General features: G+C 38.9%; 2 pseudogenes; both read right to left on the bottom strand.

Annotated features, from left to right (window-relative positions):
* Nucleotides 1–1,288: 1,288 nt before the first annotated feature.
* Nucleotides 1,289–2,211, bottom strand: LOC115851608 (olfactory receptor 2A7-like; annotated as a pseudogene).
* Nucleotides 2,212–13,059: 10,848 nt separating this feature from the next.
* LOC115851949 (olfactory receptor 2A2-like) lies at nucleotides 13,060–15,393 on the bottom strand (annotated as a pseudogene).
* Between the last annotated feature and the right edge of the window lie 1,551 nt (nucleotides 15,394–16,944).

A 16,944-nucleotide genomic window follows, 5' to 3' on the forward strand; every position in this document is an offset into this window, starting at 1 on the left:
TTACAATGTAAGTCAACAATGCGATTTTGTGGATAATATACAGTTGAAGGATCAGGAAAGCAGGTTTTGGCTTCCAACCTTTCAATGGTTTTATTGGGAAAGTGCATGATTAGTTGAAGAGATATTAGGGATTAAAAAGAGCACAAAACTGTGACAATTCTATTAAAAACTACAGAGATTATCCTTTAAGTAGCAACTCCTTGCCTTTTCTTCACTTCCCTCAACCACACACACACACACACACACACACACACATACACACACACACACACATACACACACACACATACATGTACATTCCAGGTTTGGGAAAGTCTAACATTTAAAGTATTTTCTGTGTGTCTGACACTGTTCTCCAAGTTATGGATAATGGATAAGATGTGTATGGGCTTCATAGATTATATATTGTGGTTTTGTTGACAAGACATAAACACAAGGACTGAACTAATGTCATTCTCCCCTGAAATGAAAGATCACTCCATAATACATCCCAGTATAATCTTCCTTGGTTTGCGAAAACGATTCCATATATTTAACCTAAATCTATCACACAGGCTTTTCTTATTTTTTTATCTAGCGTCAATGTTCACAAGGTCATTGCTTTCATGCAGCTACTTAACCACTGTATAGAACAAAGTTAAACAAATTCTACACATACGTACACTATTTGTGAGGAATATGTTCAAAAAGTTAGCATTAACTTTTCCTCAAACTGTCCCCATAGCAGAATAACCATCAGTTCACATTTATAGAGGACTGAATTTCCTTACCTATGCTTAAGAATAGCACTATAAAAGTGAGAGTTAGGAGTTTGGGATTAACGTATACACACTACTATATATAAAATAGATAATGAACAAGGACCTACTGTACAGCACAGGGAATTCAATATTTTGTAAAAAATTATTTATTTATTTATGGCTGTGTTGGGTCTTCGTTTCTGTGCGAGGGCTTTCTCTAGTTGCAGCGAGCCGGGGGCCACTCTTCATCACGGTGCGCGGGCCTCTCACTGTCGCGGCCTCTCTTGTTGCGGAGCACAGGCTCCAGACACGCAGGCTCAGTAGTTGTGGCTCACGGGCCTAGTTGCTCCGCGGCATGTGGGATCCTCCCAGACCAGGGCCCGAACCCACGTCCCCTGCATTTGCAGGCAGACTCTCAACCACTGCACCACCAGTGAAGCCCCAACAGTTCTATTTTTAATAAGAGTCTTAGATAATCTTATGCTGAGTTGGGACCTCTTAAGATAATATCCTCCTAGGTCACTGTCAACCCCGATACCACCATCTTTTCATAAAGCCCTCTCTATTCCCAGCACTCTCTTCAAGGCATTCTTTACTTCTGAATTCCTAAGAGTATAGATAAGGGGGTTGAGCATGGGATTGAAAAGTCTGTGAAACAGAAAAAGATATTTCTTCTGTTCCTTGGGGTTCCCATATCTGGGTCCAACATACATGATAATGGCTATGCCATGGAAGAGTCCAACCACACAGAGGTAAGGTGAGCAGGTGGACAAGGCTTTTCTTTGACGTTCCCCAGGCTGGATCCTGAAGATGGCACAGAGGACACACATATATGAGCTTACAATTGAGAAGTGTCCCACTAGCACAGAAATCATTCCAGCCAGTACCACAGTTTCATGGATGTGTGTATCTGTACAAGCAAATTTGAGAACAGCCATGATTTCACAGAAAAAGTGATTGATTTTCTGGGATATACAGAAGGGTAAGGGTAAAAGTAACACTAGATGAATCAAAGACAGAAGGACTCCAATGGTCCAGGAAATCACCACCAGCATGATGCAGACTCTCCAGGTCATGACGGCAGAGTATCAGAAGGGCTGGCAGATGGCTACACGGTGATCATAGGACATCACCACCAGGAGAAGTCATTCTGTGACAGCAAATGTCAAAAAGAGAAAGCTTTGTGCCATGCAGCCAGCAAAGGAGACAGGCTTGTCAGGACTCAGGAGGTTTACCAGCATCTAGGGCATGGTGTTGCAGGCATAGGCTATGTCAGTGATGGCCAGGTGTGAGAGGAAGAAGTACAGTGCAGTCTGGAGTCCAGTGAGATGAGCCCCAGGATGACCCCGTTCCCCAGCAGGGTGAAGACATAGAACAGAGAGAAGAGCCCAAAGAGAAGCATCTGAATCGTTGCATCAAGGGGAAATCCCAGTAGGGTGAACTCTGTGATACATGTCATATTGTCTCCCATATCCCTATGACACAGGAAATTCAGTTAATGTCCATGGTTAAAGAGAAGTCTTTGAAAATAGATTTATGTCAACTATACCTTTCTGTGGTATAAAAAAGTGTTCAGAAACACTTTCAGTGAATTTTTATGTTTTTAAATGAACGTTTAAAGAATTTATTTGGGGCTTCTCTGGTGGTGCAGTGGTTAAGAATCTGCCTGCCAATGCAGGGGACACGTTCGAGACCTCGTGCATGACGGTCCCGCATGCCGTGGAGCAGCTAAGCCCGCAAGCCACAACTACTGAGCCTGCGTGCCTAGAGCCCGTGCTCCGCAACAAGAGAAGCCACCACAATAAGAAGCCTCTGCACCACAATGAAGACTAGCCCCTGCTCGCCTCACCGCAACTAGAGAAAGCCTGCAGGTAGTAACGAAGACCCAACGCAGCTAAAAATAAATAAACAAATAAAATTTTTTAAAAAAGAATTTATTTGGTAACCTTAAAATATATACATACATAAACACATATATACATATATTTCCTTTCTTGTTGTTAAGTTTTTAGTAGAGGCTAAGTTTTCAAAATATTGGTTTGGCCAAAAAGTTCGTTTGGGTTTTTCTGTAAGATGTTGAGATGGTACGAAAAACCCGAACAGAGTTTTGGGCCGACCCAATGACTATGTTGCCACATGTGAATAGAATACATAGTTTTTGTTTCTTTTGTTTCATATCCCTCAAATAAATTCTGCTTTTCTTTGCTCATATTAGAGTTACTTCTATTTTTTTTTTTTCCAAAAACTATGACCCTTAACTGATACACATGCTAAAGTCCTTAAGCTGCAGTACGTCTAATCTCAACTTGGAAGGGCTCATCAAGGGCAGGGTATACTAAAGGTAGATGTACCACTTCCCAGATACACCATTAGCCTCTCACCTACCTGTCGAAACACACTTTCTACTCCTGCATCTGTTGTCACCTCCACAACTAATATTGCACAAAATCTCTTCTTGTTCAAATATAATGACTTATTTTCAGCCTAAAGTCTATTTTTTCATATTTAGCTTTTCAAAATACTTAGATGAACATTTATATGAATGACTGAATAGATTTGTACTGTGTTGTTTATCTAAACACAAAAACAGATTCAGTAACTTTGTTAGATTTTGACTCAATACTGATAAACACTCTAGAAATACCCAGTTTTAGATACTGTCTCTGCACGTGATTGGCAATAGCTAGAGGACTTCTGTGAAAGATGCTGCAAAGGGGTCTTTAAATTCCTTGAGACATTGAACTAAATCATCTTTCTTATTCTATGATTCCACAATTAGAATGTACGTAGAAACGTGATATTGCCCTTCTTGCTTAAATTTTATTCCTTTTTTTTTTTTTTTCCATTACACAGGCCTCTCACTGTTGTGCCCTCTCCCGTTGCGGAGCACAGGCTCTGGACGCACAGGCCCAGCAGCCATGGCTCACATGCCCAGCCGCTGCACGGCACGCGGGATCCTCCCGGACCGGGGCACGAACCCGTGTCCCCTGCATCGGCAGGCGGACTCTCAACCACTGCGCCACCAGGGAAGCCCTATTCCCATTTTTTAATGTAAAATCATCTTGTCTTGAACAGAGCAAGAGTGAGAAGTAATTCTCCATTTAAATGGCTATAAAATTATCAACCCATTTAAAAATCATCCCATTTGCCTTCTTACTCCCCTATTGCTATTCCAATGATAAGTGTCAGGTCCAGAAGTTTGAAAATAAAATAATTTGGTATTTATTGATTTCCTATTACATACCTACCATTGTTCTGAGGGTGGAGCTATCAATGATAGGAACTCTGAACACATACTAACTGCTTAGACTCTGGTCTCATAATACTGTACATAAATAAATAACTATTTGTACACTTATCCAATAACTGAATATTTGTCCTTATATATTTAGATATTTGACTTCCCTCTATACGTGGTTTTAGACACTGTCTCTGCAGTGGTTCTTTAAGCCTAGTGGTACTTTAAGCCTAGTTTTTAAAATTAAAAGGTACTGGACTTTTTTGATTAATATTAAACATTTACCAGAAAGTCGTACACACTTATCTCGTTACCTTAAAAATAGGTACCAGTAAAAAATAACCATTCATATATTGATTATATTAACATATTGATATATTGCTTAATAGTGTCTTTTACTCAGCCTACTATTTTTACTATCAATGAGAAAAATTTGAGCATTAATAAAAATATACTTTTGCATGATATTGAAGAGTGACAGTGAAAGCTAACAGGCAATGAAAATGATGCTAAAATATATTTGACCAGAACTCACAAAAGTAATTAAGAAACTTGTGTATCTAGGGATGATTTTTGTGTAAGGACCCCACAAAATCTTCATGCAGAAAAAGCAAACATACCTGGTGTGGCTAAATTTCCTGATGGTGCTGGAAGGCTTGTTCCTCCTCTGAGAACTGCCAAGGAAGGATATTGGCTTTTCATGTTGCCTAAAAGAAGAGAAGGCTTTATTCATTTATTATCTCCACAGGGCACCTTCTCAATTGTCATGAGGGCTTTGTGTAGGGCATGAGACAGTAGGTCTCACTTACACCAGCGTGCTCCCTATAGAGACGTAAAGAAGCCAACCACTGTTCCCCTTCTGAGACTGAAGAGGATTGGCAGTCTCTGTCTCTGAGGAAGCCAGAGAAATAGCGAGATCTTTAGAGGTTAAGATAAGAACAGGAAATACCTTCATAATTAAAAGGATACACACATATTAAGTTATACTCTGGTGACCCCATGAATATTACAGGTACCCAAATATAGGAATTTATTATAGTTTCATGAATTTTTATGTTGTTCCAGCTCCCAAACATTCAAGAGGCACTCAGGAGATGCAGAGATTCATCCCTGGTTATCGTCTGACAGTGAAATAGAAACCTGACCTTAACTCCCAAAGCCATATTTCTTTTAGCGTACATAGTCCTGTTTCCCAGCTGCCGTGAACCTTATAGGAGAATAAACTTGTATTCAAAGGCGATAACCATGAAATCATTTTAGATAGCGACTCAGAAGCTGCATCCTTGAGCACAGATCCGGAAACGTGTGGGCGCCCCTGTTAGGGTTTCACGGTGGACATGCCCCGCAGCTCGGTGATCTGCCTGGAGGGTGAATGAATAAGGCCCAAGGGCTGAGTGAAGCTTACTTTTGAAAAACTTCCCTTTTTGATAATTTCCGGACCTGCCCTTATGGGAAAGATAGAGCTCTGTAAAAGCAGAGGGCCAACTCCTGTCCTCTCTACCCTTATGGTGGGGCTGGTTATAGGTATTCTACCTATCGGAGTAGGCAAATACTACTATCCCAGTCTATACTGGAGGAATACAGTATTCCAATTCTTCAGGGTGTTATCAACAGTCCACTGCCTTAAATCTGTGTGTCAGGTTACAATTTCTATCAGGTCTACAAGTTCTGAGCAATGCAATATGTGTTGGAACCCGTGAATCCCTTGGTCATTTGCCCTTTGTCACTTCCTTTGCTGTGAAATAGGCCTATTGGACTGAGGTGATACTATGTGGGAAACCACATCAGAAATCAGATAATCTAATGGCCCTCCAAGAGGTACTAATCAAGATACCGCACACAAGAAAGGGAAAGTCACACCTGTGATGTGTGTCATCTGCACTCACAGTGAATCATTGCCCTTTGTAGGGTAGAAGGAATCAGCATGTCGCCAACTGACTTATTGGTCTCCTTAAGAGGAAGGTACCATATTGAGAACAGATACTCAGCACAGTAAAGCAGCCTTGGTGAGGTGCAGACTGTGCTGGTGCAAAGCCCCCACCTCTGTTACCATGCCTAATGCATTTGTGTGCTCACTGTGTCATCACTGGAGTGGCTGAAAGCAGAGGCTGCCTGACACTTACTGGCTATACCTGGTTGTTTAATGCCTCTTCTGCAATGATGTCTCTGATGGGCATGAATATGGGATGTACAGATTCATACACTTTGTGTACCATCCCACATCTTTTTCCCATACCTCCATTCACCCAATATTCCAACTGTCCTCCTTCCAGATCCATTATCAGTCAATCAACACATTTGCCGTTTTTCAGGAGTCCATGAATATCTTATCTCAGGAAACTTTTCTCTCCACAAGGTAGAGGAATAGTTGAATGGCTAGCTATGGGCAATGACAAGTTTACCCTCATTAATTACCTTTAAGGCCCCCCACCTGAGTGTTACATATATTGCACCAATATATCTAGCCAAATCATCCTTGTATCAGGCCTTTCTTCCTAAATTGTCAACTGGCTGTAGGAAATCTCTTGGAGATAATACACACGTGTGCACACACACATACACAAAAATACATACATACATTAGAGAGAAGCATCAGTGATACAGGTGATATGGGGATCTGGGCCAACTGTCCATCCAACTTACTTTGTCTTCTGCACCTGCTCTTGTCCTACGTTATACCACATTCAGAATATGATGCATGATTGCTGTGATCACTCTCTCCTATGATTTGGTGAGTCTGATAGCATCTCAGTTCAAGACAGGCAACTCTGGATTTATAGTAACTTGATACTCTATGATTAGTCTCTCCCAAGTCTCAGCAATACGTGAGGAATGGTGTTGAGAAAGGCGTATTGTCTTCTGCTGAAGATGGAAAGCCTTGATGCGGAGTCCCTGTGGCCTGTCCCATGATTCACCCATTGGGGCTTACCAGAGACATCTTTATCTACCAGAGATACCTTCAGATCCACGTGGTCTGCCAGTCAAAAGTTCCAAGTGCTAGAGCTATAAATATTAACTGTATAGCTCAATGAATTTTCATATATCAATACGCGTGTGTAAGCACCATCCAGACGAAAGTACAGAGCATCTCCATCACAAGAGAAAATTCCTGTGACCACCTCATCGCTAGAAATCACTTTCCTACTCCGAGGTAACCACTATTCTGACTTCCATCACATAGATTAGTTTTGCCTGTTTTTGAATCTCATATAAATAAATTACACACTATGGATGCTTTTGTCTCTGGCTTCTTTGACCCAATATAATGTTTTTGAGATTCACCCACGTTGTTTGGGTATCAGAAGTTCATTCTTTTTTATGCTGCATAATATTCAATACAAACATTCCAAACTTCATTCACCTATTCTACTGTTCATGGACATTTGGGTTATTTCTAGTTTTTGGCTATTGTAACTTAAGTTTCTATGAATATTCTTATACACGTTTTCACTGCGTATATACCAAGGAATAGCATTACCAAACCATAGGATAGGCACAGATTTATTTTTAGTAGGTATTGCCAAAGTTTTCCAGTGTGGATTTATAATTTTACATTCCTACCAGCACTTGATATTAATTTTGTAATTTTAACCACTGTGGTATTTCTCTGTGACTTTATTTGTATTTTATTGATGAGTAATTGTATTGAACACATTATCATATGCTCGTTGACCTTTTAGATATCCTTTTGTATGAAGTGCCTGTTCAAATCTTTTGCCCAATTTTTGAGGGTTTTTTTTTTCCCCTCTTGTTAATTTGTAAGCATTCTTTAAAGAGTCTGGACATGAGCATTTTGTTGAATATAGGTACTGAGGACATCTTTTTCCAGAATGTGGGTTCCCCACTGGTAACATCTCTCAAAGCTATGATACAATATCATAATCACTATATTGTCAAGGTGCATAACATTTTCATCAGCACAAGAATCTCTCATGTTGCCTTTTTCTAGCCACATCGACTTCCCTCCCACACCCACTCCGTCCTTAACCACAAATCTGTTCTATATAATTTTGATATTTCAAAATTAGTACATAAATGTAATCATACAGTGCGATTAGTAGATAATCTTTTGTGCTTGGCTTCCCCCCGCCCCCCCGCTTAGCATAATTCTCTGGAGATTCAACCAGGTTGATACATGTGTCAGTGGTCTGCTCCTTTGTATTACTGAGCCATATTCTATGTATCCCAGTTTAACTATTCACCTGTTGATTGTTTCAGTTTTGAGCTATTACCAAAAAAGCTGCTATAAACATACACATACAGGGTCTTTTTGGGGGGCGGGGTGTGTTTGTGTAAACATAAGTCTTCGCTTTCCTGAATTTGATTTTTGGTATTTTAAAATTATTAATTAACTTTTCTTAATTCATATTATATAGTTATAGTGCTATGAAAATTGTCTATTCATATTGGGTGAGTTGTGATTGTTTTTTGTGAGGAAGTGTTCCATTTTGTCTAAGTGGTCAAATTTATATGTGTTGAGTTGTTTATAATTTCCTTTATTATCCTTTGATGTCTGCAGTGATGCCCTGTTTCATTCTGATATTTTTAGGTTGTGTCTTTCCCTTATAAATCCTGCTAGAGCTTTCTAAATTTTATTGATTCGTTAAAAGAAACAGCTCTTTGCTTCACTGATTTACTGATAAAATTTCTAAATTTTATTGATTCGTTAAAAGAAACAGCTCTTTGCTTTACTGATTTTTTTGCTTTAAATTTCAGTGTTTTCTGTTCTAATCTTCATTAATTCCCACCCTCTGCTTGCTTTGAATTTGTTTTGCTCTTCTTTTTCTAGGTTCTTGAGGTAAGGACATCTATTACTCATCTGAAACTTTTCCTCTTTCCTAATGTACACATTTATTGGTATGTTTCCCTCTCTGAACTTTGAAATGTTGTGTTTTTATTTTCATTCAGTTCAATATATTTTCTTTATTTCTCTTGAGACTTCTTCTTTGACTTAGAAGTTTTTTAAAAGTGTATTTTAAAATTTCCAAGTGTTGGAGATTTTTCTGTCTTTCTTATATTGATTTCTAGTTTGATTCCATTGTGGTTGAAGAATTTCCTCCATATGATTATTTCTTTTAAATTTGGTGAGGTGTTTTTACAGGCTAGAATAGATCTAACTGTTCTGTCAGCCCTTGAAAAGAATGTGCATTCTGCTGTTGTTCTGTAAATTTTATGGAATGTTCTATAAATGACTATTAGATTCTTTTCGTTGATGGAGCTGTTGAGTTCTTCCGTATTCTTGCTGATTTTCTCTCTAGTTGTTCTATCAGGTTCTGAAATGGCAGTGCTGAAGTCTCTAACCATGTGTGGATTTGTCTACATTTTTGTATCATATATTTTGAAACTCTTTTGTTTGGTGGTACACACTTAGGATCGCTATGTCTACTTGCTGGATTGAACTTTTTATTACGTAAAGTTCCTCTTTGTTTCTGAAAATTTTCTTTGCTTTATCTCATATTAATATAGCTACTCATGCTTTCCTTCCATTAATGTTTACATGATATATCTTTTTCCATTCTTTAAGTCCACCCACCTATGTTGCTAAACTTGAAGTGAGTTTCTCATAGACGGCATTCAAGAAACAGATAGAAGTAAGGGTCATGCTTTTTAATACACTGTCATTCTCTGTCTTTAAATTGATGCATCTAGACCATTTATATCAAATCTAATTATTGATACTTTAGGGCTTAAGTCTTATTTTGTTTTGTTTTCAGTCTCAACTCTCTATTTTTTATTTTTCCTGTGGGTTACTTGAATATTGTTTTAGAATTCCATTTTGATTTATCTATAGTGTTTTTAGTATATTTCTTTGTATAGCTTTTTGGTTGCTTTTTATAGTTTAGTGCTTGGTCTAGATATTATATTATATATGTGTGTGTATATATATATAACAGTCAATTGATGTCACTTTTTACCAGCTTGAATGAAGTATAGAAATATTATCTCCTTTTGCATCTCTTTACTCTCTCCAATTTATAATTTTCTTCAATATTTCCTCTCCATAAATTTAGAAAAGTACCAAAAAAAGATACAATTTTGGCTTGAACCATCAAACATAATTGAGAAACTCAAGAGGATAAGGAAAGCCTATGGAATTTACTCATAATTTTTCTTACCATGTTCTTTCTTCCTAATATTCCAAGTTTCCTTTTTTTCTGTTTAGAGAATTCATTTTTAAAGATCAGCTTTGTTGTGTATAGAATTCTATGTTGACAGTTTTTAATTTCAGTAATTTAAGATGGTATTCAATTTTATTTTGTCTTCCATTCTGTTTGTTAAGAAGTCAGCTATAATCTTATTGTTGTTCCCTTGAAAGTAATGGATTTTTTTTTTCCTGGCCAGTTGTAATGTTTTTTCTTTACCTTTCATTTTCAGCAGTTTGACTAATATATTTCTCAGTGAGGTTTTACTTATATTTATCCTGTTTGAGTTCTCCCAAGCTTCTTAAATCAGTGTGTTGATATTGCCTATCAGATTTTAGAACTTCTTGTCATTATTTTTTTTCAAGTAATTCACCTGTCCCATTTTTTCCTTTTTTTTCCTTATGGGACTCCAATTACATGTATGTTAGACCTTTTGACTCTTTCTTACAACTTCATTTTGCCCTCTTGAGTTCTTTTTTTCTCTCTTTAGTTTTGGCAATATATATTGAACTGTATTTTTTTTTTTTTTTTTTTTTTGGCGATACGCGGACCTCTCACTGTTGTGGCTTCTCCCGTCGCGGAGCACAGGCTCCAGACGCGCAGGCTCAGCGGCCATGGCTCACGGGCCCAGCCACTCTGCGGCATGTGGGATCTTCCCGGACCGGGGCACAAACCTGCATCCCCTGCATCGGCAGGCGAACTCTCAACCACTGCACCACCAGGGAAGCCCTATTGAACTGTTTTTAACTTCACTAATCTTGACATCAGTTGTAGCCTGTCTTCTGTAAAATACATCTAATGAGTTATTTGTCAGATTTCTTTTATGGAAAGATTTAGAATGGTAACTGGACTTTTAAAATCAGATTCTTATTTTCAATCGAAATACTACATGTTGTCATCTATTCTCTCCTTTATTTCTTTTATATCAATTATAGATATTTTAATATCCTTTTCTATTAACTCCAATATCTGAACGATCTGTTTTTTCCTAGTAACTTATTATCTCTTACCAATCATTTTTTGCATGTTTAGGGATTTTTTTAAATGCTGAAGTTATGGATAATATGCTATAGAAACTCTCAAGAGTTTTGAGATTTTTTTTTTTCTGGAGAGCAGTTAGACTACTTGAAGATCACCTTGCTCCTCGTAAGGTTCAGTTTTAAGCTGTGTTATGGTAAGTAACATAGCCCCTAGTCCCAGGACATGGGAATTCTCCCAAGACATGGAATTTCTAGAGCCCCATCTGAGTTTCTAAGTTTTGTTTTGTTCTGTCTGCTTTTGACCAATCTCTTCCCATTCTGGCTGGATCTGAACTCTAACATCTCCCCAGGAATTTGTGAGGTTTTCTTCTTCTTTCAGTCTTCCAGCTGCGGCTGCTGCTTTCAGCTAGGTCTCTCCTTAGCCCATTTTCACATAGCTAGGGAGTTAACTCAGGAAACAAATGACACTTTAACATGAATATTTCTAGGATTCTCTCTCTATTGCTCTCCTCATATTGGATGTTGACCCCCAATTCCTAACTGATCTAGCAGCCTTGAACTCTAATCATTGCTTCCTCTGGTCACCAAGACCACTGATCCCTCCTTGGGTTCCATATTCCTGTACAAAGTCCAGGAAAATGCCTTCCTGGGAGAGTTTGGGCCAATGTATTCACCTCATATGCATCTCCTCCATTTCTTCAACAATTGACAAAAGTTGTTTTCTGTATGTTGTTGAGAGTGTATAGCTGTATATGGTGGGAGGGTAAATCTAACACCAGCTATTTTGGTAGAGTCAAGACACATACTAATTTATTTTTAATGTGAATCTAGAAAATCTTTTCCCTGCACTTAAAATTTTAATTAAAATATAGTAGTTACAAGATTACTGAAAAAAAGGGGTTTTAATAATTTGGTTTCATGAGGGAAAATCTCATCCAGGAGTGGAAAGTTTGTTTTAGAAGTAATGGTCATTTTGCATGACATTTTCTGGAAGTCTCACTCCATGCATAATCATTAGTGTGGTTTATCTTTGCCCATTAAGAAGTCAAGTCTCTAATATGTTACTATATTCCACTATATATTTGTTTACTATTTAACTTTTTATTTTTTTAATGGTTGAGAGACATAATAAAGTGAAATATTATTGCCTGAAAATACTCTGCTAGTCTTGAAAATAAAAAGGCAGAAGCTTCAGAGGAAGCCTTGTTAAGAGATATAAAAATAGTAGGGAAGTGAGGTAATTAGAGAATAAATCTGCATTTAATTATGCATGTTGTAAAGCATAAATGGGAGACAGAGAATGTAGGTGAGAGGTAAAAATCAAAGCAGAAGTAAAGGAGGGATGGAAACAATTCTATAATGGGTTATGAGACAGTGTTATCTTTTTTTGGTCAATACTAAGTATTTTTCAACTCTTGTCAGACGACTTGGAAATTATTCGCTATCCAACAGTGAATCCCAGTCCTGTCTTCACTTGACTCATAACTGGTATTGTAGAGACATTTAGTTCTGCAATGATTGTATGTATTGAGCAACATTCTGCAGCCAGGAATTTTCCTTCTGGGTGTTCATTTCCCTGAAAACTAACACTTGTTACCAGGCGATGTGAATGCTTATGATTGAATTGGTTACTTAGTGTAATGACATTGTTTCAATAATTAAACAACAAGAATTTAAGAAATAAGCTATTAATCCATTTCTTGAAAAAACTGTGCTCTTTAGATTTTTATGGCTTTAAGCATATTGATAATCCAGATGTCTCATCTCTGGACAAAAATGCTTAACACCAGAGATGAAACCTGCACATCAAAATTCTTCCTATTTTCAGGTAGTGTCTTGGACAATTCAGATTCTCTTATCAAATTTTGCTGTTAGGTAATTTTTCTGACCTTGAAGTCACCCTCCGACCACATTCCAAAGGAAGAAGGCTCTACTTAGCCAAAAGTTCTATCCACCCCTCACATGGACCTCTTCTGCCGTTCCCTCCATGGGGCACCTTTCACCTTAGCATTCCTCAGACTGTAGATGAGGGGGTCCAGCATTGGACTGAAGACACTGTGAAACAATAACAGCTTTTTCTCTTATTTCCTCTTTGACTATAGTACGGGGACCATATCAGTGCCATGTCAGTGCCAAAGAAAAGCCCAACCACACCATGGTGGGAGGAGCAGGTGAAGAAAGAAGGCTTTTCTTCAGCCCTCTCCTGACTGGATCCTCAGGATGGTCCAGAGGCTGCTGGAATAAGAGACCAGCACCAAGCAAAGGGACCTAAGACAAATACACAGGCAGCAAAGATGACAGCTTCACTGATCCATGGGTCAGCACAGGCCAGTGTGAGGACAGGTAGGATTTCATAGAAGACATGGTCCACTTCCTAGGACTCACAGAAGGACAACCTTAGAAGGAGAACTGCATGTACCAGAGCCAGGATCAATCCACATGTCCAGGAAGTGATGGCCAGGACCGTGGACACTCTCCAGTTCATGATGACAGTGTACTGGAGGGGACGACACAGCGCCGCAAACCTATCATAGAACATCACCACGAACGTCAGGCACTCGATGTGAGCAAAAGTCAAATACAAAAATGTCTGCATTATGCATGGAACAAAGGAGAGGGTTCTATTCAGATCTGCAAAGTTTACCAACATCTCAGGGACACTGTTGGAAGCATAGGACATGTCAATGATGACAGGTAAGAGAGGAAGAATTACACTAGGCTGTGCAGTCTGGGATGCAGACAGATGAGTCCAGAGATAATGCCATTCCCCAGCAGGCTGAAGGCAGAAAATAGAACATTCAGAAGAGGATCACTGCCATCTCTGCACTGAGTGGAAATCCTACCAAGATGTGACCCACGTCACATCTAAAGATAGTCTGCCAAGGACAGAAGGATGACAGAAAGATTAGTCTAAAGAATTAATAAAACTTGAAGTTATTTAATTCAAAAGAATTCAGAGGAAACACATACTAACTTCTGTTCTGTTTCAATTATTTTCAGTCTTAATGTAGCAAATATTTCAGAACCACATTTATAAAGGAAGGACAAAGTATTTACCATAGTGTAAAAATAATATTGTGGAGTAATAGAGTCAGTAATTTTATTCTTGATCCTCTACTTCAGCTTTTCTGTTTCCTTATAAAGAAACTAATTATTTCAGTACTTTAACAATATTTACATGAACTGATGATTTATTTTTAGCTTAAAAAATCTTACAATTCTAGGGCTTCCCCGGTGGCGCAGTGGTTGAGAGTCTGCCTGCCGATGCAGGGGACACGGGGTCGTGCCCCGGTCCGGGAAGATCCCACATGCCGCGGAGCGGCTGGGTCTGCGAGCCATGGCCGCTGAGCCTGCACGTCCGGAGCCTGTGCTCCGCAACGGGAGAGGCCACAACGGTGAGAGGCCCGCGTACCGAAAAAAAAAAAAAAAAAAAAAATCTTACAATTCTAGAATTTTATTTTAGTTATTCACTTAGTACCTTTACTTATTTTTCTTTCTGTATGAAAAATTTGCTGACTCCTCACGATTTTAGGTCACAGGTCACAGTTTCAAAAGACTGAGTCATAGTGAAAATAAGAAGATCCATGTCATATCTGATGATACAATATTCAATTTTCTACTTTCTAGAAACAGAAAAATAAAATGTCATATAAATGACTAAGAAATCTATGATGTAAAGGTAAGCATTTTAATTATTTTGATATGTGAATATCTAGTCTTTGTAATACATATATATCTACCGGCTATATATTAGAAATTTTAAAGTGATAAGAAACAAATATTATACCTATCCTTTGTTTTTCCTTTGGCAATAACATTTATGAACACTTTCTCATGTGAAAAGTCTTCTATGACATTCATTTAACAGTGAAGCAGCTTTTTTTTCATTCATACATACAATGTAACTTAGTGAATCTCATTTTTTGACAATTAAGTTTTGGACTATGTCCATTTTATTCACCATGTGTTATGGGGCAAAAAATGTACATGCATGTGTGTATGTGTGCGATATATGTGTGTATATATACAAAATGTGTATGTATGTATGTCTATCTACCTATCTATCTATCTATCCTTTAACTTAAAAGCTTAGCATATATTCCTAGGAATGGAACTGGTGAGGCAAAGGATGCTTTAGTTGCTTGTTAAGAAAGAAGTAAAAGCAATCCAAGCAGTTAGATAATCTAAAGCTTCACCTGGGCAAGAAACCCTCAGTGGGAAATGACAGCAGTTTGTAAAGCTTAATTCATCCTTCCCTGGTAGTTGCCCTACCTGAAGGGCGTTTCTATCATGCTGACTCCTAAGAGGCATTCTCTTTAAACCTCTGGCTCAAACGGGGAATAACCTGCTACTTTGGGGGTTTTCTTACAATTACTTGATAAGTGGTAAATAAGAAAACAACAACAACAAAAAAAGAAAAATAGAGACTCCTTGAACTTGAATGCAACCTGGGTGGTGGAGAAGGAGAGCCGTGACTTCAAGAGAGGACTGCTTTGCCCCGGGTGCCAGTAGGTGGCCTCCAGCAATCAGCTCCCTCAGGGCTACCTAGACTGCAGAGAGGCCTCATCCCATCACAGACTGTGCACGTGCTTCTGGTACTGCCCACAACCCATGGCTGATGGCGGTGGGGATTTAATGGCCCCACCGTCTGGGCCAACGTGGGAAAAATGTGTTTCACAGTTGGCTGTGGGGTTGAATGAGCCTCTGTTGCACTGACATTGCCGGTTTCCTGCCTCCCCTTCATTCTCCAATGTTACTCCCTAATAAATATCCTGCATGCCAAACTCCATCGTGGTGTCTGCTTCTGCAGGATCCCACAGGGGACAATCTGACTAACAATATGCAGACCTTGATCCTCCCATAATCACCAACCTTGAGACCTTGTCTCATTCTACCCTCTGCCTTGAGCCTTGATTTAACTGTCCTCAAATCCCAAATCGTTGACACATCCCGTTTTCATATCTTACTTTCTAGGTTTTTGAATTTTTCCAAACGGCAACTCCTTCATATACAATGCATTTTAATCCTCCTACATGATACACAACAGATACTCCTTGAGTCGTCAATGTCTTGTATAGCAATATGTATTTTACACTCAAACAACTTCAGATGTGGGCAAGGCAGCCCGCTGTGATCTTGCAGCTGTGCCCTGTGGAACATAGTGGATCACAGTCGGGAAACAGATGAAGATGCATATGTGCTCCTAACACCTTTAGCTTGGAAATGACTGATGTTACTTTTGCTCACTTTTTAGGCCAGAAAGAGTCACATGTAGTCATTCTAATTTTAAAGAGAGCTCGTAAATATGGGGAATTACTGGGACATTTGATGACCTCTGTAGCTCCAACATCTGACGGAACTGTTTTTTGCTGGCTGACTAGCACTGATGGTTCTTTTGCCTTTCCCACTCTGCATAGTGATGACACACTGATTGCTTGAAATTGTAAGGCTCCCTCCTCCCCCTTTAGAAAGTTTGTTATGAAACATTTACCATTGCTCAGACATAAAACTATTTTAAAACTCTATCCAATGTAGTGATTTTCCTCTCAATTTTAGGGTCTAATCTAAGAATTTTTCCTTATGTAACTGACATCAAAAGTAAGACTATTCTTAGCCAGTGGGAAGCAGCCGCATAGCACAGGGAGATTGGCTTCGTGCTTTGCCACGACCTAGAGGGGTGGGAGAGGGAGGGTGGGAGAGGGAGGGTGGGAGAGGGAGGGTGGGAGGGAGGCTCAAGAGGGAGTTCTATTAATTAAAACTACTACTACTAACACTACATATGATGGTGTTAGTTCTGGCTGTTACCTTAAGATTCAACCTTAACCTACAGACCATCCCACAGA

The sequence above is a fragment of the Globicephala melas genome, chromosome 9 (genome assembly GCF_963455315.2).
Source record: "Globicephala melas chromosome 9, mGloMel1.2, whole genome shotgun sequence".
Lineage (NCBI taxonomy): Eukaryota > Metazoa > Chordata > Mammalia > Artiodactyla > Delphinidae > Globicephala > Globicephala melas.